Here is a 27,127-nt window from a genome sequence, read left to right on the forward strand (position 1 = left end):
ATGGCAATGACCCTGTTTCCAACCAATCCCAAGGAAGTATGAGAACTACAGTGGGGAAAAAAAGTATTTAGTCAGCCACCAATTGTGCAAGTTCTCCCACTTAAAAAGATGAGAGAGGCCTGTAATTTTCATCATAGGTACACGTCAACTATGACAGACAAAATTAGAAAAAAAAATCCAGAAAATCACATTGTAGGATTTTTAATGAATTTATTGGCATATGATGGTGGAAATAAGTATTTGGTCAATAACAAAAGTTTCTCAATACTTTGTTATATACCCTTTGTTGGCAATGACACAGGTCAAACGTTTTCTGTACGTCTTCACAAGGTTTTCACACACTGTTGCTGGTATTTTGGCCCATTCCTCCATGCAGATCTCCTCTAGAGCAGTGATGTTTTGGGGCTGTCGCTGGGCAACACAGACTTTCAACTCCCTCCAAATATTTTCTATGGGGTTGAGATCTGGAGACTGGCTAGGCCACTCCAGGACCTTGAAATGCTTCTTACGAAGCCACTCCTTCGTTGCCCGGGCGGTGTGTTTGGGATCATTGTCATGCTGAAAGACCCAGCCACGTTTCATCTTCAATGCCCTTGCTGATGGAAGGAGGGTTTCACTCAAAATCTCACGATACATGGCCCCATTCATTCTTTCCTTTACACGGATCAGTCGTCCTGGTCCCTTTGCAGAAAAACAGCCCCAAAGCATGATGTTTCCAACCCCATGCTTCACAGTAGGTATGGTGTTCTTTGGATGCAACTCATCATTCTTTGTCCTCCAAACATGACGAGTTGAGTTTTTACCAAAAAGTTATATTTTGGTTTCATCTGACCATATGACATTCTCCCAATCCTCTTCTGGATCATCCAAATGCACTTCAGACGGGCCTGGACATGTACTGGCTTAAGCAGGGGGACACGTCTCGCACTGCAGGATTTGAGTCCCTGGCGGCGTAGTGTGTTACTGATGGTTGGCTTTGTTACTTTGGTCCCAGCTCTCAGCAGGTCATTCACTAGGTCCCCCCGTGTGGTTCTGGGATTTTTGCTCACCGTTCTTGTGATCATTTTGACCCCACGGGGTGAGATCTTGCATGGAGCCCCAGATCGAGGGAGATTATCAGTGGTCTTGTATGTCTTCCATTTCCTAATAATTGCTCCCACAGTTGATTTCTTCAAACCAAGCTGCTTACCTGTTGCAGATTCAGTCTTCCCAGCCTGGTGCAGGTCTACAATTTTGTTTTTGGTGTCCTTTGACAGCTCTTTGGTCTTGGCCATTGTGAAGTTTGGAGTGTGACTGTTTGAGGTTGTGGACAGGTGTCTTTTATACTGATAACAAGTTCAAACAGGTGCCATTAATACAGGTAACGAGTGGAGGACAGAGGAGCCTCTTAAAGAAGAAGTTACAGGTCTGTGAGAGCCAGAAATCTTGCTTGTTTGTAGGTGACCAAATACTTATTTTCCACCATAATTTGCAAATAAATTCATTAAAGATCCTACAATGGGATTTTCTGGATTTTTTTTTCTCAATTTGTCTGTCATAGTTGACGTGTACCTATGATGAAAATTACAGGCCTCTCTCATCTTTTTAAGTGGGAGAACATGCACAATTGGTGGCTGACTAAATACTTTTTTGCCCCACTGTATATAACTAGTCCTGGTCCCTATATATACAACGTGTCGACAGTAATTATAAACTGGGTGGTTCAAGCCCTGAATGCTGATTGGCTGACAGCCATGGTATATCAAACTGTATACCACGGGTATGACAAAACATTTATTTTTACTGCTGTAATTACGCTGGTAACCAGTTTATAATAGCACTAAGGCATCTCGGGGGTTTGTGATATATGGCCAATATACCACAGCTAAGGGCTGTATCCAGGCATTCTGCGTTGCGTCGTGCGTAAGAACAGCCCTTAGCCGTGGTATATTGGCCATATACCACACCTCTTCTGGCCTATTACAGATTGCACACATCTAGGAATAAGGAGTCATCCCATAGCATTTTATGCTAGTCTTGAAATTGGATTTTGGATTTGTATATTTTGTGCTTGACATTGACATCTGTGTGTTTTGCTGCAGATCTTCAGCGAGGACAGATTGGCTTTATGCAGCTTCCTCATCCTGACTTCCCTGTGCATTGTGGGCCACGATCAGGCCCTCACCCCTGCTGAATGTGGAGCTTACGCCAGACAACCAGGTATAGTAACTACAATACTTCTACATTTCAACTCTTGTTTACTGTAGCTAAGCCTAACCATCTCAGTTTCATCTAAGACAGTGTTTATGATAAAAGGATTTGAGGTGGGCCTCCCGAGTGGCACAGCAGTCTAAGGCACTGCACCGCAGTGCTTGAGGTGTCACTACAGACCCGGGTTCGATCCCAGGCTGTGTCGCCTGGGAGTCCCATTGGGTGGCTCACAATTGGCCCAGCGTCGTCCGGTTTAGGGGAGGGTTTGGCCAGGAGGGCTTTACTTGGCTCATCGCGACTGCAGGCTGACTTTGGTCGTCAGTTGAAAGGTTTTTTCTTCTGACACATTGTTGCAGCAGGTGTTAAGAAGCGCGGTTTGGTGGGTCATGTTTCGGAGGATGCGTGACTTGACCTTCGCCTCTCCCGAGCCCGTTGGGGAGTTGCAGCGATGAGACAAGATCACAATTGGATATCATGAAAAAGGGGGTAAAAAAAAGGATTTGAGGTGGTTAAGGTTATAGTCATGTCTGAAACAGCTAGATTGCTTCAGAGCAGGGACACTTAAACTATAGTGGTTTATCTGTATACATTGGCTCAGAATGTTTTTAATCTTAATTAGTGTCTTCCTGCATCTGTCAGAATACACAGACATCTCAGTGGTCTGGGGTACCTCCTCCATTGACCTGGCTATTCAAATCTGCCCTGTCATCTAGTCTGTTGATCTGGAACCACATCATGGATAACACAGTCTGTAAGGGAACTCTGAACACCAGAGTGACTCCTCCTGTACTGAGATTCAGCTTTCCCCTTCGCCAAGGGGACGCCTGCGGGAGTGTCTTCTTGGTGATTATTAATAGGATAATGTTTATGTATGCTCTCCTTCTGCCCTGGAGGAGTGTTGTGATAGAGGGAACGATTGCAGCACCACTGAACTTGATTGAGGGGAATGGGGGAGCAGAGAATTTATGTTTCTCTGAGAGGTTTTGACTCCTGTGAAACTTTTACAACTTTTTTAACTTACCTTATCACGAGCTAGAAAGTAACACTAAATTGAACAGGTGATGGCTTTCAGTCTAAAATAAACTTCAAGGGAATGAGAGATCTCTTTTTCTAGTTTGCTTGTGTGTTGAAGGGGTGTCCTGACAGAGAAAAATGTTATTTTCTACACACTATTGCACACAGCAACCTTCAAAGCCACATAGTCAACATGTGCTCCAGGAACAGGGATATTCTCGGACTTCTCCAGCCTCCAGACGGTCAACGTGAGCGGGGTGGTCCGATTATACGACCCCAACATTGGAACGGTCACCTATAATGCTCAGCTCAAGTACTTTTACTCCTGTGCTTACCCTCTGGAGTACTGTACCTCGTCAAGAACACCCAGGTGGACGTGTAAGAGAAAATAATTACTGGATATATTGCTTACATTTGAAAATCAGACACTGCTCTGCAGTTGAAACTGAGCGCCCATACAGTTGTTTTGTTAGCAGTATGATATTACACAGTTCAAACACAGTTCAAACACAGTTCAAAGCAGTTGCTCTTTCTGTGGGGAGAGTGTTAGCCTGGGTCCTGCTGTAGTAATCAGTCAGCTACACTGGATCTAGGTACTGTGTCTGACCTCCTTTCTCTTTTCCCCTCCTCAGGTCAGCCTCCTCCATTGCTGTGAAGGACAACAATGGTAGTTTCATCAGTGCTCTGAGCATGGCCCTGTTCAGGGTAGGATAACACAACCAGCACCTACGTAACACCCCCATTCACATACACACGGCTCCGACATGGCAATATACCAATGTGTAAACATGTCTGATCTTATGTAAGATCTTATGTAAGTGTGCTTTTATAATGGTGCCATCCTCCTTTCTTCCTTCACCAGGATGCAAACTATACCACACCCCTGGTTATCCCTCCTCTGGGTATTGAGCTGAGGACTAATGTCTGCGTTCAGGTTTTAGCTGCCAACCTGACTTGCCAGAAAGAACCTTCTCGTTGTGTTCCCTCTTAGCCTTAGGAATAATTAATAATCTAACAGTTTTAGAATGTGCACAAAGTGTTCTACTTGTGATCTGAAGTGTCTGACTCAGTTCTGATGACCTCACTCTTTCTCTACAGATACCATGCACTTCTGGACCGATGTTACGTGTTCGTCTTCCCCTTGCCCTTCATCTCAACATTCTTTAATCTCTTCGTATCGTAAGTCAAAAAAAGGATTAACACTATTCAATCAAATATTGAAGAAGTGTTAGTTGCCCGGTTCATATCAAATTAGTATTAATTGTAATACTGGGCTTGATTAAACATCTTGCCTCCTTTCCATTCAGACACAGTGCACCTGCTCACTAAATTTAACTATCTTTATCCAGGTTCCTCTTTATCTAGTGAACTCAATGCAAAACGGAGGAGTAGCCACTTCATCTAGGCACCAATGGGCCATATTCATAACATTCATATGATTTTTAGATCAATCATTAATACTCTTTCTGTAACTAGCAGTGTGTTGTCCTGCCTGTGTGCAAATGGGTAATTGTGAGGTGAAGTTCACCTTTTTTGTAAAGCTGCTCCATTGATCAGATGACCACCATGCTGGAGAATGGAGACAGCCAGAAGGCCCGTTTCTACTTTCCTGTCTTCCGCTTCATCAAGCAGCAGAACCAGACCGTCTCCACCTACTACTTGCACTGCATCACCCGCCTCTGTGATTGCACCACTTGCAGCACCTTCAAGGTACAGTACCATTGATCTGACCACACAACTTTAGGCTCCATCCATCCACAACAGATGTCACAGCTTTGATTGTTGGGAGCTTTACAAATTAAAGGAGTTAGAAAGTGACCCTTACTAAAGGGTTGCCTCCAGAAGTCACATTTGGGCTGTCTATGTTTACAGCCTGGTCTCATACACTAGACGTAACATAGTAAATGAAAATCCGGGACACTGTTTGGTATGGTTATATGAGGCAAAAACGAAAGGAGGGTGGTTGGTCGAGGTGGTTAGGTAGGCATATAATGCAAACGTCTAGCAACCCAAAGTCCTATTTTTGTAACATATAATAGGAATTATAATTCGTAACATATCACACGAAATGGATGACGGACATCCACAAAAGAATACATACCATACGTAACATACGAGCCAAACGTAACATATGATACTAATTTGAGTGTCCCGGATTTTAGTTTTTCTATGTTACGTCTACACTCACCTCAGGATCCATCAAGACCATGGCAGAGAGCTGTATGTCCACTCTCTATGTACCTACAGTACCAGTCAAAAGTTTAGACACACCTACTCATTCAAGGGTTTTTCTTAATTTTTACTATTTTCTACGAATTAATAGTGAAGACATCAAAACTATGAAATAACACATATGGAATCATGTAGTAAGCAAAAAAAGTGTTAAACGAATCAAAATATATTTTATATTTGAGATTCTTCAAATAGCCACCCTTTGCCTTGATGACAGTTTTGCACACTCTTGGCATTCTCTCGGCATTCTCTCAACCGGCTTCGCCTGGAATGCTTTTCCAACAATAGAGGCCAGGTCATCTGATGGAGCACTTCATCACTCTCCTTCTTGGTCAAATAGCCCTTACACAGCCTGGAGGTGTGTTGTGTAATTGTCCTGTTGAAAAACAAATGATAGTCCCACTAAGCCCAAACCAGATGGGATGGCGTATCACTGCAGAATGCTGTGGTAGCCATGCTGGTTAAGTGTGCCTTGAATTCTAAATAAATCACAGACAGCATCACCAGCAAAGCACCCCCACACAATAACACCTCCTCCTCCATGCTTTACGGCAGGAAATACACACGCAGAGATCATCCGTTCACCCACACCGCGTCTCACAAAGACACGCCGGTAGGAACCAAAAATCTCAAATTTGGACTCCAGACCAAAGGACACATTTCCACTGGTCTAATGTCCATTGCTCGTGTTTCTTGGCCCAAGCAAGTCTCTTCTTCTTATTGGTGTCCTTTAGTAGTGGTTTCTTTGTAGCAATTCGACCATGAAGGCCTGATTCACACAGTCTCCTCTGAACAGTGGATGTTGAGATGTGTCTGTTACTTGAACTCTGTGAAGCATTTACTTGGGCTGCAATTTCTGAGGTTGGTAACTCTAATGAACTTATCCTCTGCAGCAGAGGTAACTCTGGGTCTTCCATTCCTGTGGCGGTCCTCATGAGAGCCAGTTTCATCATAGTGCTTGATGGTTTTTGTGACTGCACTTCAAGAAACTTTCAAAGTTCTTGACATTTTCTGTATTGACTGACCTTCATGTCTTAAAGTAATGATGGACTGTTGTTTCTCTTTGCTTATTTGAGCTGGTCTTGCCATAATATGGACTTGGTCTTTTACCAAATAGTGTGCAAAGCTGTCATCAAGAAAAAGGGTGGCTTTTAAAATATAGTTTTGATGTCTTCACTATTACTCTACAATGTAAAAAATAGTAAAAATAAAGAAAAACAATTGAATGAGTAGGTGTGTCCAAACTTTTGACTGGTAGTGTATATGTTATGTTATATGTACCAATATGCTCATATTAGGATCTCATATCTTTCCTAAAAGACATTTGTTGATGTAAAGATAATTTCACCATCCTCATGTTCACTAGGCCTATTTATTGTTTTCCAATTCCATTTCCAATACTCACATGTAATGCCAATTTATTTGGAATAATCTTATGAATACTGTTTTTCTGTCTTTTTTAGTCTCTCTTACTTCCAAAGAAGAGGGTACGTTTTTCTTTATCACGTTAACTCTACTATCATATGACCAATTAGTGACAGAAACTCTTTCGCTTTTAAAGTTGTTAACATCATTCTAACAGGAAGGTCAGAGTTGTTCAGATGGGAAGAAGCTCTTCCATTGGCTGTTGGTGTAATGTGTCATGTTGCTCCCTCTCCCCTTTGTGCACAGCGCTTGGCCTGGGGATTGCCGTGGCAGTTCTCATTGTGGTTGGTGTGGCTGCTCTACTGATGTCTGCAACCTTTTACTGCAAACTGAAGTGGTTAAGCTAATGCCAGTGTCTAAGACTGCCATGCCAAACCTCTTTGGTCGTCAGGAGACAGAGACATGACATGAGTTTGACAGGGTAACATTTCAATACTGGTGGAGGTGTGAATCGTTTTGGCAGCGTTTACATTTCTTTGGACCACTTGAGAAACTGTTACCGGGGTGGTAACATGAACATTCTCATTGGTTTAAAACCTTATGGCTATCCTAGTTAATAACTGTTAACAAGTAGAATGAACCGTGACCATGGTAAACACAGATAGTTGACTACTGACCCTGTGAGAAACCTAATCTTTAGTTGGATAGGCAAAATGGACAGTGTAATGTGTATGTACAATCCAGAGCTGCATTTTAAAGTTTAATTCAAAACTTTAGATTATTGTAATCTTGATTTTTGTTGCATGTTATATGGAAAGATGGGACATGTAGAATTAAAGATTGGTTGCAAATGAGTGTACCCTGCATTCAAGTGATCTCAGATGCCATAAGGATGAGTGAAAGTGATATGTGTGCCTCTGTGTCTTAAAAAAAAATCCATATTCCAGAAAGCTCACTAAAACATCATGTTAAAATTAATTTTGTTATTTCCAGAAATTCATGCACATGAAGTCATGACCTTCATATCCAAATGAAGTGAGACTAAGCACTGCGAACTTTTCCTGTCTAAAATAGGAGTCTTTCAAATAATCTTACACGTATGACGTCCTATAATTTTCAGGCTTGTGTGATTCTTGTATCATGGCTACTCAGGTGGGTTTCTGTGGCTTTACTTTTGGATTGATGCTTAAAATCTATGTTGTGGAAACTGTTCTGTGAAACCTTTGTATATTTCCAAGAGGTGAATGGTTTTAGTTGTGTATATACACTACAAAGGTATGTGGACACCCCTTCAAATTAGTGGATTCAGCTATTTCAGCCACACCCGTTCCTGACAGGTGTATAAAATTGAGCACACAGCCATGCAATCTCCATTGAAAAACATTGGCAGTAGAACAGCCGGCCCATACTGAAGAGCTCAGTAACTTTCAACGTGGCACCGTCATAGGATGCCACCTTTCCAACAAGTCAGTTCGTCAAATGTCTGCCCTGCTAGAGCTGCCCCGGTCAACTGTAAGTGCTGTTATTGTAAAGTGGAAGGTCTAGGAGCAACAACAGCTCAGCCGTGATGTGGTAGGCCACACAAGCTCACAGAACGGGACCACTGAGTGCTGAAGTGCGTAGCGCATAAAAATCGTTTGTCCTCGGTTGCAACACTCACTACCGAGTTACAAACTGCCCCTGGAAGCAATGTCAGCACAAGAACTGTTCATTGAAATGGGTTTCCATGGCCGAGCAGCCACACACAAGCCTAAGATCACCATGCGCAATTCCAAGAGTCGGCTGGAGTGGTGTAAAGCTCACCGCCATTGGACTCTGGAGCAGTGGAAACGCTTTGGAGTGATGAATCACGCTTCACCATCTGGCAGTCCAACGGACAAATCTGGGTTTGGCAGATGCCAGCAGAACGCTACCTGCCCAAAGCATAGTGCCAACTGTAAAGTTTGGTGGAGGAGGAATAATGGTCTGGGGCTGTTTTTCATGGTTCGGGCTAGGCCCCTTAGTTCCAGTGAAGGGAAATCTTAACTCTACAGCATACAATGACATTCTAGACGATTCTGTGCTTCCAACTTTGTAGCAACAGTTTGGGGAAGACCATTTCCTGTTTCAGCATGGCAATGCCCCCGTGCACAAAGCGAGGTCCATACAGAAAGGGTTTGTGGAGATCGGTGTGGAAGAACTTGACTGGCCTGCACAGAGCCCTGACCTCAACCCCATCGAACACCTTTGGGATGAATTGGAACACCGACTGCGAGCCAGGCCTAATCGCCCAACATCAGTGCCCGACCTCACTAACGCGCTTGTTACTGAATGGAAGCAAGTCCCTGCAGCAATGTTCCAACATCTAGTGGAAAGCCTTCCCAGAAGAGTGGAGGCTATTATAGCAGTAATGGGGGGACCAACTCCATAATCTTGTAATGAGATGTTCGGCGATTAGATGTCCACATACTTTTGGCCATGTAGTGTATTTCTGCCATTTCTTCATGTTTGCATGCATTATATCAATGCTTGCAGGATCAATATGCCTATGTGTCTAATTGTACCATCAGTAGAAACCTTTGCTATAGCATGCCTGTATAGTACATGATATCAACAAACGTACAGACAAGAGTTCAGGTGGGCCTTCGAGCTTCAGCAAAAAAAGGAAAGGAGGGGCGCTCAAAAACAATGACTAAAATCACAAGAATGGTTTACCAAGAAAAACTTCCAAAACGACTAATTCGAGGTAAAAAAAAGGAGTTGGAGCACTCAACAAAAAACGGTAGAGATGTATTTCTTATTGCTCACTTTAATCCATTGTACAGGATGCAGACAGGTGACTTACGTTTCGACATCAAGCTGACGTCTTCCTCAGAGTGACCTGACCATTGCGCTTAGCTCCTATTTATTGCCCAGTGGCTCATTGAGACACAACAATGTACAAAAAATCATAATGATAATATGTTTCAAGGTAAATGGCAAATTATAGCACAAACGTACACACAACTTTAGATCATTACTCCATTTTACAGTCCGCTTGTAGAGCGAAGGCTAGGCTACTATACTTGAAGCCAGAGATGCTTGTCTTGTTGCAGAGTTGTGGTCAGTTCTATTTCATGTGAATATCAGAAAATGAATGAAAATTCTGTTAATTGAAACTTTCAAAACTCACAGAAGATGATGGCCAATTACAAATTGATTAATACCTCCCACGATTGGGTTGAAATGGAACTGACTCTAATCCAATTTGTAATTGAAAAATGTAGGGCTACAAATAAAGGTGAAAAATTAAAGAACCTATTTGATGGAATGCAAACACAGACTGCCTATTCATGATCATACAGTAAACATTTGGTAGATTAGTTCATCAGTCATAGGATGATTTTAATTCTAAGTACAGTACAGTACATGCTGCTCTTCCAGCATTTTCCACTAGGGGGTATCTAACCACCATTTTCAGTTTTTCAGCATAGGGTTAATGTTTGTGAGTCTCTATGCTTTACTACTACTCTGACTAACAAAGGATATTGTGAAAGGGAGGAATTCTCAAAGATACGCTTGTGCTGTCTGCAATGCAGTGGTAGGGAATGCCTTTATTGTTTAACTGTCCCACCAGTCCATAGCACCTTTAAATTAGAGCACTTATATCATGATTCACTAGAGATGTCTCTTTAAAGTAATCTTAGCGTCATATTCTTCACAGGTAAAGTTAGTGGTCTGCCTTTATTTGATAATGGTGTCCTAAAAAATACAAGGCGAATATGTTGTGTGACCCTATGAAAGGTGATCTGCCTGAAACAGGGGGGAAAGGTTGAGGCACTGTCCTCAGCCTTGTTGGGAAATGATCTAATTATGAATTCGCATCCAGTTAAGTAGGCCATGACAAACTCTGTGACAGGATGACCCATTTTGAAACAGCAGAGGATAAATCATTTGTGTAAGTAATCTCCATAATGATTAGTGTAATTGTCTGTTAGGTATAAATCTCCCCTCTCTTTATAAGGGCTTCTTTATAAGTGAATTAAAACCACAAGGACAGGCGTGTGCTTCTCTAACAGTGTGGACATTAACCTTTAGCTACAGATGGTGGGCTCTCTAAAATGTTAATGCTCTGGGGGGGAGGAATCTAGTCTTGGGAGTGGTTGGTTTGGAACTGTGTTCTGTTTGGTTGCTCTGCTCCTGTTGCTACTGTATTTGTCTGGGCCTAACTTGACAGGCCAGATGGAACACATTACCATTACAGTAACACAATAATGCATGCTCATGATGTGATTTGTGTTAGGTAAGTGCCTGTTAGTATTGTTGGGGAAACCAGCTGCCTGCAACCAGTGCCTTGCCTTCCACATATTCCTGTTGCTTTATATACAGTACAGAATAGAAAGAAATCATGCATTCAGTTGAGATAGAATTTTGCCAATGTGGGAGCTATATAGGAAATGTTATGTGGTTATAGAGTATACACCTTTTTTGAGCCACACTCACATCAGAATGAAATAAACAAGAAACAATCACTATCTCAAGAGCTGTTTCACTGGGCACAGACATCAATTCAACATCTATTCCACGTTGGTTTTCATTGAAATGACGTGGAAACAACGTTGATTCAACCAGTGTGTGCCCAGTGGGGTGAGACTAATGAATCTATTGATCCGTCTGTAAGGATAATATTACACTATCTGATTCAGCAGCACACTATTTTGGGGATTCTATTGCTGAGCAACCATTTGCATGGCGCTGTGTTTGAATTGGTCAGACAGGAGGAGTATGAAGGATTGATAGACCTGGCCTAATGTAATTCAGGTCAGCCATATGAAGAGTGATAGTCTATCATTTTCACGTAATAAATTAACAAAGCCTTCCCTGTGTTTGCTTTCTTTCTTTACAGACACATCGCCAAGGTCTCTGTCTGATATAGAGCTCTGTATTCTTACAGAATTGAAAAGTGTTAATGTTGGCATGGATACCAGGCAGATAAAATGCATGGCCCTTAGAACAGATATGATCAGCTGAAGATACATTAGATGACACATTAGATGTGGCCCCAGAGATACTAGTACACCAGATTTAGATGTTTGAAAGACTCATAATAGAGGAAAAGAGGATTCTGTGTGTGTGTGTGTGTGCATATGTGCGCACGTGTGTGAGGTGTGTGTGCCACGTGTGTGTGCCACGTGTGTGTGTGTGTGTGTGTGTGACTGACACCTCTTTCAAAGAGAAACCTGAACAATAGCTCTGGAGGTCACCGTGGGCATCTCTTTAGATACAGAGCCTAGACTCAGAAATCCATGTTTTAACCAGGAGAAGCGTGAAAAGGAAAAGGCTGAAAGTTTATGGTCATGCAAAGGTGATTTCTAAACTTATGACCCAAGCACCTGGTTTAGATTTGGAATTCCTCAAATTGTCTCCCTATTTTCAGCAGGTATGTGGATATGAGACACCAAGAGAGTTTGGTCTGGCTCTGTCTTTATGCAAACAGTACAGCAGACAAAGAAAGACAGAAAGAATGTCAAATCCCCCCAAAAATAGGGGTAATACTACTTTAGAGGAATAGCCCTGTTTGGAAGGGTAATACTACTTTAGAGGAATAGCCCTGTTTGGAGGGGTAATACTACTTTAGAGGAATAGCCCTGTTTGGAGGGGTAATACTACTTTAGAGGAATAGCCCTGTTTGGAGGGGTAATACTACTTTAGAGGAATAGCCCTGTTTGGAAGGGTAATACTACTTTAGAGGAATAGCCCTGTTTGGAAGGGTAATACTACTTTAGAGGAATAGCCCTGTTTGTCTTCGCTACACAAACGCATCACACATATTTAAGAGGTTACTAGACTATTATTAAACTATAGGTACCTAGAGCAGAGTAGAGTAAAGAAACCCCTGTGGAATTTCTAGGAGAAGTGGTGGCCACCCAACAAACAGGATTTGAGTGTCAGATTCACAACCCATCAGGAGTCCTCCACACCAAACCCCATTTAAAGGATGGTGAGGCTCATCTATTGAGTCTGGTTTGAGACTTACTTATTTCAGAATAAACTTGAACAGCATTGATCTCTTCCTCTCTCTCTATGAAATACATTTTTATTCACAGCAATTCCCCTGTACCCATCTTGATATCCCATATAGTCTTAAATACATCTTCTGAAATGGAAAAGATCATCATCACCCTGTCCCGCTTCATCTTAACATATTTGTCAAGCTGGCCACCATTCTCTCAACATTGGGCTACTTGTTAATGATTGATGCGGCACCTCTTAACGTGATGGATGAAGCCCCCGCTGCATGCCGGGATAGGGGGCAGAAGGCTCCTCCTGTCTACTCTGTGAGTGAAGGGAACACGCCTTGTGTCCGTCTCTCATGGAACAAAGGCACATTTAATTTAAACCCCATCAATAATGCACAGCCAGGCAGACAGAAAGCATGGAGGGGCAATGGCAGAGAGGGGGCTGAGGGGCTGGGTGACCACTGAAGAGTACCAACCTTTATTTGGTAGAAGCAACATTTCTTAAGAATTTATCTGTCAGATGTGTACACAGTAAAGTCTTAGCTTTGGTTTTATCAACACTCATGGCTCATGGCTTTTACAACAAAAAAATATGTTTCCTTTTAAAAGATTCTGGTGCATCCCCTACAACCTTCTAAGTGGAAATATTGTAAGCAAAAGGGAAGTATGTAGAACAGATAAAGTGCTGACAATGTCAAGCCAGCACATATATTATGGCAGACCCCCTGATTTTGCAATCACCGAGTTAGTAGTCAACATACTTGGGGGCAGAGAGGGGAGTAGGGAGGACAGGAGGGGGAGTGGTTTAATTTATAATGTTGTGTGGTGCAATCAGCAGAGAGTAGAGAGTGGGACCATTAGTGCGGAGTGTGTGGCTGGCTGTCTCTCTGCACCCACATCCCGTTTCCTATCTACTCTACTGGAGGAATGCATGCCCACTTAGCCCTGCCGACCCAACACTAATGCAGTCTACAGGGGTCGTAGGGGGAGGCACACCAGCCACGCCCACATGGCATTATCAGAGACACCCTTGGTGCACTCACACAACACAAATGCCCTCTGACACTCTGGCTAAGATGGGTGAACGTGCAAAAATCCCTGTGTGAGCCGCTGGGAGACCTGAGGGGCAGGATCACCTTTCATAATTCATGGAGGGAGCCAGACATCCCCAAACTGGGGGCAGACTACCTGGGGCGAGGGCCTGCTAAGCTAAACCAACCTGTTTCATTATGCATGTGGTACACAGCATACTGTGACCCAAACTCACAGACAGACAGACAGACAGACAGACAGACAGACAGACAGACAGACAGACAGACAGACAGACAGACAGACAGACAGACAGACAGACAAACCCTCATACTTGTACATTGGTACTTTAACCTGCCAGCCACAGCTACCAAGTTGATGGGATCCATGTAATTGCATGTCCTCCATGGCGAATAGTGAAGAAGACCCCCCTCTCGTCTCACTCAGGTCTTTTGAGTGATTAGGCATGAAGGGGGAACTGGCGAGCTGATCAGGCATAAAGCATTGGCAAACAGCACAGCACTAAATAGTTGGGAGAAATCCCCCCTCAGTGCAGTCAAGTGTCAACTCTCAAGGCGAGGCCCTGAAAAGCAAATTGTATTGAGTTAAGTGCATTGGTGAAGCTGTGGTGATATGCTAATGGTACAGGCAGAAACCCCTGTAAAAATGTATCCTTTGGGTTTCTCAAATGATGGTCTCAACTCTTGAGATCGGTCTCAGGTTGTCTGGAAATGTCAGAACTGTCATTTAGAGTAATTGCCATATTATGATTAAGTCAGGCTGCCAGCTTTGGCTGGATAGGATTTTGGACAAAATAAAAGAAATGCTGCCTGGTCCATGGTTGCAATTCAATCCATGATATATGGGCCTATTCACTCAGTCTCAGACATTAGCAAAAAATGTAATTGAGTTTCATTGTTTTCCCTTGTGCTGTTGTAGTTTTAATGTATTTGTTCATTATTTGTTAATACTGTCGATCACACTTTAATGGATAGTTCGGATTTTCCATCTGTAGATTCTCTACAGATGGTCATACTATAACAAACGATCTGTTGATAAGCAACTGCTTGCTAAGGTTAGGGTTAGGGTTAGGTTTAGAATAAGAGTTAGGTTAAGGGTTCAATTTGGGGTTAGGATAAGGATTAAGGTTAGGGTTAGAGCTAGGGTTAGGGTTACTAGATAGTTAGTTGACATGTTACTGATAGTCTGTAGATAGTTTGTAAAGCAGAGCTCTCCAACCCTGTTCCTGGAGAGCTCCCTCCTTTAGGTTTTCACTCCAACCCCAGTTGTAACTAACCTGATTCAGCTTATCAACCAGCTAATTATTAGAATCAGGTGCGCTAGATTAGTGTTGGAGCGAAAACCTAGAGGACGGTAGCTATCCAGGAACAGGGTTGGAGAGTCCTGCTGTAGAGCATCTACAGATGGTCTATCAAAATACTGTCTGTTTGTTAGTTTTCAATGCCCTGTGTAGTTTTCAATGCCCTGTTGTTTGTGCAGCCTTTGAAATGCAGCTCCAGGTGCTTAATGTGCTGTACCTCATTTCTGACTCCTCATTTCAGGTGAAAAAATAAATGCATGTGCTATTACTTATTTTCTTTGCCCTTGGGGGTGAGTTGCCCCCTCACTACCTCTCTCTTATTTATTATTCACATTGCCTCTCTCCCACCCACCCACTCTCTTTCTTTCAACCTTTGATAAGTTCATCTAACAAGGTATTTCATGAATAAATGAGAGCTTAAGCATAATTTTACTTAACACTGCCTGCAAGACAATAAATGAGACATCTGTACAACATGATTTTCATTGGTGAAAAATGGGTTCCAAAAGGGTTCTTCGGCTGTCCCTATAGGATAACCCTTTTTGGTTACAGGTAGAAAGAACCCTTTTGTTCTACATGGAACCCAAAAGGGTTCTACCTGGAACCAAAAGGGTTCTACCTAGAACCAAGAAGAGTTCTTCAAAGGGTTCTCCTATTGGAACAGCCGAAGAATCCTTTTTTTCTATGAGTGTAAAGTGAGCTAAAGTAAATAAGGCTGCTGCCATTAAGCCCCAGAGATCTCTTATCATTATGTGAAGCTTCAGCAGACCTCTTGGATTAGCTAAGGGGTGCGTGAAGTGGTGCATGATGGGAGTAAACTCAGATTCTCTCTTCAACCAAAACGATCCTAGAACTATTCAGTTCTTGTGAGCAATGTTCCCGCTAAGCTGCGAGACTGCTGAGCAGCTTCCCTGGGAATGCTGCACAGAGTGCAGAAGAATATCAGCCCATTGAGGGAAGCACGAGATTGAACTTCACTCAACTTTCTAGAGTTTTCCCTGTTAGTTAACACTATCAACGTTTCCCTTTACTGTGGCAATTGTGATCGAATCAACACAATATTAGCCACTTTCAATGCAACATACCGAAACAAAACAAACTATAAAGAGATTTTGTTGAAGGCAGAACGCATTGGAGTAGGATTCTATTGCGCACGACTCAGCCGTACTCTACACAGACCGGTGCGGCATAACCAATCAGAGCTGCAGTAGGCCTATTTGCAAATAGACCATTGCCATATATGGATCTGTGCCATTTACTTTGAACTGGACTGTGTTTACAGCATATGTGGTCGTGAGTAGATGCGCTTGTTTTGAGATCAAAACGAGAGCTGCATGTAGCCACATGTGCACATTCTGTTCATATCCTTTGCTAGTTGGTGAGTTATTAACCCAGTAATAGATCATTTGTAGTCAGCAATAGTGGAGTGATTGCTTCCTACAAGAGCATAAAACGTGTACATTTCTAGACATCTTTGAACAGCAAGTCAGGTAAAGAGCTTTTTTTCATCTTAAAGAGGCAATGTTGTATTTTGAGACAGGCTTGAATAAGCTAAGTAGCCAATAGGTAGAGGGTAGCATACTTTGTCTGATAATGGTATGGGAATAATAATTTATTTTATTTTGTAAAGTGGTTTCTTGCATCAAACAACGCAACAACATTTTCAGTCACCTTCTTGTCTGAAGCACAAGTGGATAAACAGGTTAATGTCAAGCGCTGCATGTTTTTTTCAAAAGTGTAATGGAATGTAGGCTTACTTTGAATACCACACATTGGCTGCTGCTGTAGGTTGAATGATAGAACAGCTATTTCCATCTTAAAATGTTATGGGATGCATTTTCTCCATTGTTTTTGATGGTAAGCCACTCTGGTAGGCCTACATTATGATCAAATAGCCACAGTAGGCTACTTGACCACTGTTAAAACTGTAACTTAAAGCGGGTACAGACTCAGTGTTCACAGTGAACGCATGCTGGAAGTTGCACAGAATTTTTACAACGTTCAGGTTTGCACTCAGCAGACCTGAAATTTGCTCAGCGCCTAAATGTTTTTGAGGGAACATTGCTTGTGAGGTATGGTGTTTTCTTTTGAGCATTTTCAAAAAGCATCTAGGTTCAGGGAGTGCCATTTTTAGATGATGATATCCCTCAAATCCCAGGGTAAAACCACAAAAACAACCTGCAGAGAACTGACTAAAACTACTCTCTGTAAAGATGTTTATGAAAAGCATCAGAGAGATTGAGGTTTCAGATCGTTAACTGGGGAGTAAAATAATGAAAAATTAGCTTGTCTACACACTGTGCTCCACCCTGTTTACATTTTAGTCATTTAGCAGACGCTCTTATCCAGAGCGACTTACAGTTAGTGCATACATTATTTTTATCATACTGGCCCCCCGTGGGAATCGAACACACAACCCTGGCGTTGCAAACGCCATGCTCTACCAACTGAGCTATATCCCTGCCGGCCTTTCCCTCCCCTACCCTGGGCCAATTGTACGCCACCCCATGGGTCTCCTGGTCACAGCCAGCTACGACAGAGCCTGGATTCAAACCAGGATCTCTAGTGGCACAGCTAGCACTGCGATGCAGTGCCTTAGACCACTGCGCCACTCGGGAGAGTATTCTGCTGTTTAGAATACAATGGGAAGATGAGATCCCTGTGGGAGCTGAGGAGCTGGAAGCCCAAAACACAGATACACCTTTCCCATGACACATCCCTGAAAATATGGGATTCATCATCATGTTTGCTGGGGAGAAACATCTGAGCTCTCTGCATCATCCGGCTTGGGGTGTGAGTGCTGGAGGCAAGGCACATCACCACCGTTTGATTAAAGATTTATACCCTTTCAGACATGTTTTCTCTCATTTTCTGAGGGCCTTACCTGAGATGGTCTGCTGGGAGATGTAGTTTAAGAGAGGGGTGTGGCCCAGTCTCATTTGTTTTGCTGTGGCTGTTGTTGTGGTTGTGTACTTGTGGCTGGGGTTCTAAACAACAAAGGTAGTCATGAATATATTCAGCGTGTCTCATTTGGTTACATGGGTTATGAAGGATTCAACGGCCAACACAAACAGAGCCTGACTGTGCTGTTTCCTTCTGTAGGTGTCAGTCAGTCATCGCCCTGAAGCCCCGGACAACAGCCGTCAGTGACTTCTAATTGGTGTCTCTGTCTCTCTGAGAGTGGAAACATCAAGATGTAACTCTGTGTTGTTGTTTTTATCGCACTGCTTTGCTTTATCTTGGCCAGGTCGCAGTTGTAAATGAGAACTTGTTCTCAGCTGGCTTACCTGGTTAAATAAAGGTGAAATAAATAAATACAAAATCTCTTCAGCCTTTTCATTCTCCACTGAGCTGTGGTTGTGGGAGTAGAAAATTGGTCATGAAATTAAAATGAATGAATAATGGGATGAAGGTGTGTTCCTGAAAATTCCATATTAAACATTAAATGGGTCCGGCTAATCCTTTGATGAAGCACAAAGAGAGAAGGTGCAGAGAAGAATAATCTGATCTTTAATTAGTTCATCAATGTTTTATTTAAGAAGAGAGAAAAGGCAGTCAGATCCTTTCAACAAACTCAGGTGGATTAAGTAAGTAGCGTGAGATTAGTTTTAGAAGATCTAATGAACCTCAGTATATTATTTAAATGTTTTATACTGTACAGTCAAGTGTTTTGGAGAATTGAAGGTGTATATCTTCAGTTTTCTGTTTAATTTTGTTTACAGGGTTGGGGTATGTATGTGTGTGTGTGTGCATGCGTATTTTGGTATGTGTGAGTGGGTTTGTGCATATATGTGTGTGCATGCACATGTTTGATTGTAGTGGATAGTCATGGCTGTAGCAGCATGATGGACTGACTTACAAATGCCTCATTGTCAAAGACAGACCTCTGGACATGAGGTCTCATCTTTGAATAGAAAGCGGGTACCGGTTCGGGGGATTGAGGGAAGGCTGAAGGCCTGACCTCTGACCTTGTGGTGGAATATTGCCAGTGCTGGCGGGATTATAGCCCTGTTCTGTTTAGACGGTGAGAAAGTGCCAGAAGGCTTCATGGAGTAAGGAATAGGAACCAGACGCAGTCTGAGTAATACTAGAACACAGTGGGTTTGTCATCGCAGAAAGCTGCAGTACCAACAAGGGAAATTAACCAGTAACAAGAGGTTTACTGGAGCTAATTTCATGAGCTAGCACTGCTGTTGTGGCCTTGGGCAAGGAAGGCACATTGTAGCGATTAGTAAATATTCTATTAACATGTGTAATCATTAAAACTGAGAGAGAAGTATTGTTATTATTTATACGAGAGTGCTATGATATAGCTAAACATAGCCTGCTATGTATTTTTCACCTCCACTGTGATGTCTTACTATTTGGACAAGGGAAAGGAGACAGAGCAGGCAGGTAGCTTAGTGGTTAAGAACGTTGTGCCAGTAACCGAAAGGTTGCTGGTTCCTGAGCCGACTAGGTGAAAAATCTGTCGATGTGCCCTTGAGCAAGGCACTTAACCCTAATTGCTCCTGTAAGTCGCTCTGGATAAGAGCATCTGCTAAATGCCTCAAATGTAAATGTAGAGCAACTGAGCGCATCAGCTTCTGTGGTATTAACTCTACCCACATGTACATATTACCTCAACTAGCCGGTGCCCCCGCACATTGACTCTGCAACGGTACCCCCCTGTATATATAGCCTCCCTACTGTCACTTTATTTTTCTTCTGCTCTTTTTTCTCTCAACACTTTTTTTGTTGTTGTTTTATTTTTACTTTTTTTGTAAAAAATAAATGCACTGTTGGTTAAGGGCTGTAAGTAAGCATTTCACTGTGATGTCTGCACCTGTTGTATTCGGCGCATGTGACCAATAACATTTGATTTGATTTGATTTGATTTGATTTGAATGTCAAACATTCAAAATCACCCTCAGCAAAGGCATTGGAAGGTGGTCTTGGGAATGTGACAGGGATCTTATGCTGTCCACGTATGGCTCAGATTAATGGTTTGTTGTCCTTGTGACAGTTGCCATGGCGGGCAGAAAGATTAATGAGTAGTGACTTTCTGCGGGCCAGGCACCAGGATGCTTCTGAGGAGAGACGGAAAAGAGAATTCCTCTAATTGTTTTGTTTTTTTGTCATCAGAGATTGGCCAACCCACTCATTATCAGTCCAGGCAGATTCTCTGGGTGAGAATAGTGGATTGCATCACTGAATAATAGCATTAACCTTCACCTCTGACTCCCTCATGTACCGAAGCAGCATTGTGCTGCCGTGCCGACAGACAATAAGCCTCTTGTCTATTTTCCCTGAAGAGAAGACAGTTTGGAAAGCAAGCATGCCTTGAAATCCTGACCTATATTTCCGTGGACACAAGCAATGCTGCTGGGCTGTGGGCACTGACAATGCCTCTTTGAGAGCTTTACAAGCTTTCATTTCCTGCTCCTTTTCAATTCCCTTCTCTCCATTTTTAAATTTAAATATTTCTAGTACCTCTCTCTTTTATGATAAATGTTGGTGTTGTTGTTTCTCTCTTTGTCGCCATGGACATGGTCCACAAAAACAGTTGTTCCTCAAGTAAAGATTAAGCATTGCAATAGGAAGCAGATGGCATGCATGGTGGGTGCATGGTGGATCCATCCATGAACTGTTCATTCCAGCTTGCACACAGACCTGAATGATGTCACAGGAATATGTGTATTCTTTGTGAGTGTTTGTTCAATAACAAGATGGAAAATGTACAAAATGGGGTGATTTGCAGTGATCTATGATAATAAAACAATAATACATTTAGAGTTCCGTAATAAAAAGGGAATATTATGGTGTCATGAATTGTTCATGTGTTACGAATGCAAGTGCAAACCCCCTTCAAGTTATGTTACAGATAGGTTTGTCATTACCCTTCTTCACCTTAGCATTCTCAGAAGGTGAAATCATGAGTGCCTTGCTGCAGGCCGTATAACGTTATGTGGCAGAACAAAAACACAGGCAAAATACACACAAAGATTGGATGAATCCATTTATTATGCACATAAAAAATTGGCCTCTGAAGCTTTGTGAAATGAATCTTCCTCTGAATTGCCTCCGAAATGTCATAATTGACACACATCAGTTTGGTTATTCTGAGTCGATCTGTAGCATTTTCATTTATTGAGGAGTACATTTTACCAAGAAGGAGAGTGATGGTGTGCTGCATCAGATGACCTGGCCTGCACAATCCCCCGACTTCAACGAAATTGAGATGGTTTGGGATGAGTCGGACCGCAGAGTGAAGGAAAAGCAGCCAACAAGTGCTCATCATATGTGGGAACACCTTCAAGACTGTTGGAAAAGCATTCCAGTTGAAGCTGGTTGAGAGAATGCCAAGAGTGTGCAAAGCTGTCATCAAGGCAAAGGGTGGCTATTTGAAGAATCTCAAATCTCAAATATATTTTGATTTGTTTAACACTTTTTTGGTTAATACATGATTCCATATGTGTTATTTCATAGTTTTGATGTCTTCACTATTAATTCTACAACGTAGAAAATAGTAAAAAAATATAGAAAAAACCTTGAATGAGTAGGTGTTCTAAAACATTTGACCGGTAGTATATATCAATTATATATTTTTAAAAAATATTCTCCCTTCTTATTTTCCCCTAACCCTACCATCCTTCCCCTAATTGGAGTAAACTAATGGACAACAACACTTAGGCTACTACTTCCAGCTTATACATACTATATACATTTTACGGACACAGTATATTTAAGCAATAAGGCCCGAGGGGGTGTGGTATATGGCCTATATATACCACGGCTAAGGGGTGTTCTTTCGCACGACGCAACGCGGAGTGCTAGGACACAGCCCTTAGCAGTGGTATATTGGCCATATATCACAAACCCCTGAGGTGCCTTGCTATTATAAACTGGTTACCAACATAATTAGAGCAGTAAAAATAAGGCCCATTATCAGCAACCATCAGTCCTGTGTTCCAATGTCACATTGTGTTTGCTAATCCAAGTTTATCATTTTAAAAGGCTAATTGATCATTAGAAAACCCTATTGCAATTATGTTAGCACAGCTGAAAACTGTTGTGCTGATTAAAGAAGCAATAAAACTGGCCTTCTTGAGACTAGTTGAGTATCTGGAGCATCAGCAATTGTGGGTTCGATTACAGGCTCAAAATGGCCAGAAACAAATAACTTTCTTCTGAAACTCGTCAGTCTATTCTTGTTCGGAGAAATTAAGGCTATTCCATGCGAGAAATTGCCAAGAAACTGAAGATCTCGTACAACGCTGTGTACTACTCCCTTCACAGAGCAGCGCAAACTGGCTCTAACCAGAAAAGAAAGAGGAGTGGGAGGCCCCGGTGCACAACTGAGCAAGAGGACAAATACATTAGAGTGTCAAGTTTGAGAAACAGACGCCTCACAGGTCCTCAACTGGCAGCTTCATTAAATAGTACCCGCAAAGCACCAGTCTCAACGTCAACAGTGAAGAGGCGACTCCGGGATGCTGACCTTCTAGGCAGAGTTGCAAAGAAAAAGCCATATCTCAGACTGGCCAAGAAAAATAAAAGATTAAGATGTGCAGTCTGAGATATGGTTTTTCTTTGCAACTCTGCCTAGAAGGTCAGCATCCCAGAGTCGCCTCTTCACTGTTAACGTTGAGACTGGTGTTTTGCGGGTACTATTTAATGAAGCTGCCAGTTGAGGACCTGTGAGACGCCTGTTTCTCAAACGAGACACTCTAATGTATTTGTTATTTGTTTCTGGCCATTTTGAGCCTGTAATCGAACCCACAATTGCTGATGCTCCAGATACTCAACTAGTCTCAAGAAGGCCAGTTTTATTGCTTCTTTAATCAGCACAACAGTTTTCAGCTGTGCTAACATAATTGCAATAGGGTTTTCTAATGATCAATTAGCCTTTTAAAATGACAAACTTGGATTAGCAAACACAACGTGCCATTGGAACACAGGACTGATGGATAATGGCCCTCTGTACGCCTATGTAGATATTCCATAAAAAATCAGCCGTTACCAGCTACAATAGCCATTTACAACATTAACAATGTCTACACTTTATTCCTGATCAGTTATTTTAATGGCCCAAAAAAATACTTTTCTTTTGAAAACAAGGACATTTCTAAGTGACCCCAAACATTTTAACGGTAGTGTATTGTTAATGATTCTGTCTCTTCGCAGCAAAATCTGCAGAGCTGGGATGGTTGAATCCCCCAGATACAGTGGGTAAAAAAAGTATTTAGTCAGCCACCAATTGTGCAAGTTCTCCCACTTAAAAAGATGAGAGAGGCCTGTAATTTTCATCATAGGTACACGTCAACTATGACAGACAATATATACAGGGTATATAACAAAGTATTGAGAAACTTTTGTTATTGACCAAATACTTATTTTCCACCATAATTTGCAAATAAATTCATTAAAAATCCTACAATGTGATTTTCTGGATTTTTTTCTTATCATTTTGTCTGTCATAGTTGACGTGTACCTATGATGAAAATTACAGGCCTCTCACATCTTTTTAAGTGGGAGAACTTGCACAATTGGTGGCTGACTAAATACTTTTTCCCCCCACTGTATATAACATTCCATTGGTTGCAAGATTTTTGTATAATAATTTAAAATGAAAAACTTTAAGTTTTGAATCCAGCATTGTTTTGTGTATCAGTTCATAAACCATGTGCAATGGAATCGGAACATCGAAAATCTCTTCCCTACTATTTTGCAATCTATATGGCACAGCTGTCCATTTTTTGGTCCTTAAATGAAACTGGTATACTTTTTTGGTCTTTAATGCAGGGCTGACAGACTTCCATTTTTGCGGTAATGCTGCAATTAGTTGGTTGTAATTTTGCAGACATTTCCATATATTTGTGTTAGCTGCATGTGTAACATAACTCCACCAGTCCTATTTATGATATCATTTACAAAGATTATACCATTTTTTTTTATTCATTTTTTGTTTTGTTTTAATCAATTAGTATATTTGAGTTTAACCATAATATTTGTTCTAATATTTGTTCTGTCTTTTCTGGTGGATTAAACTGAAATTGCAACCAACTTTCTATGGCTTGTTTTAAAAATAGCAATATTTTGGAGATTATTTCATTTTCAAATAACCGGAAGTGAGATGTTGTAGTCTGAATAAAGGGAAAAGGCCATTCTTGAACATTACATTTAGCAGACGCTCTTATCCAGAGCAACTTACAGTTAGTGAATACATATTTTTTTAATACTGGCCCCCCGTGGGAATCGAACCCACAACCCTGGCGTTGCAAACGCCATGCTTAATCAACTGAGCTACATCCCTGCCGGCCATTCCCTCCCCTACCCTGGACGACGCTGGGCCAATTGTGCGCCGCCCATGAGTCTCCCGGTCGGCGGCGACAGAGCCTGGAGTCGAACCAGGATCTCTAGTGGCACAGTTAGCACTGCGATGCAGTGCCTTAGACCACTGCGCCACTCAGGAGTACTACATGAGGTGAGACATGAGGTGAGGTGAGACATTATTACTAATCTGCTAGAGAACCATTTCGGATTTAAGTATAATTTTTGTGTGACTGAAGCCTTTAGTGAGAGGTCTAATGCTTTGATATAGAATGATTTCTGCCATGATTCATGGTCCTCTGTAGCTCAATTGGTACAGCATGGAGCTTGTAACGCCAGGGTAGTGGGTTCGATCCCCAGCACCATCCATACGTAAAAATGTATGCACACGTGACTGTAAGTCGCTTTGGATAAAAGCGTCTACTAAATGGCATATTATATAAATAGACCCGTTTGATTTTGTCTGGCTTGCCGTTCCAAATAATATTGAGTATTATTATTATATAATTCTATAAGTCGCTAGATGTAGGCAAGGACATAAGCAAATAGGTAAATTGGGATATGACTAAAGAGTTAATCTGGGTGATTTTTCCACAAATAGACAGGTATTTTCCTTTCCACAGTAGCAAACCTTATCTATTTTTCCCATCTTTCTATTAAAATGTATTGTAGTGAGACCGAGTATGTCCACTTTACCGTCAGACCATTTTATTGGTAAACTACACGGTAATGTAAAAGTTGTATTTTTTTGTGATCCAATACGTAATATAGTACATTTATCATAATTTGGTTGTAATCCAGAGAAATTAGAAAAAGTATCTAGATCATCTATGAGGCTGTGGATTTAAAAGAAAACATGAATCATCAGCGTACAATGACACCTTTGTTTTTAAGCCCTGGATTTCTAGGCCCTTGATATTATTGTTGTTCTCCGTTGTCTGGGAGAGAGGCTGCTCGGAAGCTACTTCAACTGCGTCAAGACACCCGTAGAGTGTCTGGAACCCGGAATCCCTGTTCGACACGTTCCTTCATGGATTATCGGAGGTGGTTAAAGAAGAGCTCGCAGCCCAGGGGCTTCCCATGAACCTCAACTCTCTCATAGCCTTGACCATACGGATCGATGGGCAGCTACGGGAACATAGGAGGGAGAGGAGGTCTGTTCCCGGTCACACTCGCTCGTCTACGTTTCCCACCTCGCCTTTGAGGATTCCCTGAAGTTCCCGGTGTCTACATTACCGGGAGAATCCGATGTCACCTGAGTTCCTTCGGGAATCACAGAGGGCTCTCGACTCGCCTCCTCTGGAACCCATGCAACTGGGCAGGGCTAGATTGTCTCCTGCGGAATGCTTACGCAGATTGAGCACCAAGAGCTGTCTGTATTGTGGAACAACAGGACAGTACATATCTACCTGTCCATTAAAAGACCAGGCTCATTAGTAGGTACGAGTTCGCTGATGAGCCATATGGGGAGTTTCCAATCTCCCATTACTCGTACCCCTCTCCATGCTATCCTGCTGTGGGGTGACCGGTCCAAATCTCTCCAGGGTTCTCATTGACTATGGGGCCGACAAGAGCTTTATGGACACTACCCTGGTGTCGGAGCTGGGAATCTCCACACAACCCCTCTACATTCCCATTGACGCCAGAACACTGGATGGGCGCTCTATTGGCAGAATCACCCACAATACGGTTCCTATCAACCTGTGAGTGTCAGGTAATCACAGTGAGTCTATGCAGTTCCTGCTCATCGAATCTCCTCATGTACCTGTGGTTTTGGGGTTTTCATGGCTCCAGAGGCACAATCCCCTGATCGACTGGGCTACTGGTTCTATCATGGGTTGGAGCCCATTCTGCCACATGCATTGTCTGAAGTCGGCGCAGCCTGCACCGGAACGTCTTCCTGCGGGCTTGGGAAAAGCCTTGGATCTCTCCGCCATTCCCACGGAGTACCAGGACCTCCGGGAGGTTTTCAACAAGGCCCGCGCCTCATCTCTTCCTCCGCTTCGACCCTACAACTGTGCTATCGACCTTCTCCCGGGCACAACACTGCCTCGGGGGCGGCTTTATTCCCTGTCGGGTCCAGAGACCAAGACGATGGAAGGGTACATTGAGGACTCTCTTGCTGCAGGGAGTATTTGTCCATCTGCCTCCCCCGCCGGCCCAGGTTTCTTCTTTGTGGAGAAGAAGGACAAAACCCTGCGCCAGTGTATCGACTACCGGGACATCACGATGTGCTCCGTGACATGTTGAACCGGTTCGTGTTTGTCTCCTCAACGACATCCTCTCTGAGAAATGTGCATTCCATCGCTCCACCATCTCCTTCCTAGGATACGTCATCGCAGCAGGAAATATTCAGATGGACTCTGACAAGGTGAGAGCGGTGGTGGATTGGCCTCAAACCACATCCAGAGTGCAGCTGTAACGTTTTCTGGGGTTTGCTCATTTCTACCGCCGCTTCGTCCGGGTTTACAGCATCCTGGCTTCCCCCCTCTCAGCACTCACCTCTCCCAAGGTTCCGTTCACGTGGTCTCCAGCAGCTGACAGGGCGTTCTCGTACCTCAAGCATCGATTCACTACAGCTCCCATCTTAATCCATCCGGACCCGTCCCGTCAGTTCGTGGTGGAGGTCGACTCCTCAGACGTCGGAGTGGGGGCCGTCCTGTCCCAGCGTTCTGCCCAGGACTAA

At 42.7% G+C, this 27,127-nt stretch overlaps 1 pseudogene across 1 annotated transcript; it reads left to right on the forward strand.

The window, feature by feature from the left end:
* On the forward strand, window positions 1–27,127 carry LOC311106177 (annotated as a pseudogene). The gene is made up of 13 exons: window positions 1–36; window positions 2,082–2,199; window positions 2,830–3,033; window positions 3,393–3,582; window positions 3,837–3,909; window positions 4,067–4,164; window positions 4,303–4,383; window positions 4,746–4,914; window positions 7,019–7,022; window positions 7,108–7,198; window positions 25,986–26,130; window positions 26,236–26,679; window positions 26,954–27,127. The product of its transcript is annotated as an uncharacterized misc_RNA (transcript).

This window comes from Coregonus lavaretus, assembly GCF_964263955.1.
Source record: "Coregonus lavaretus genome assembly, chromosome: 30".
Lineage (NCBI taxonomy): Eukaryota > Metazoa > Chordata > Actinopteri > Salmoniformes > Salmonidae > Coregonus > Coregonus lavaretus.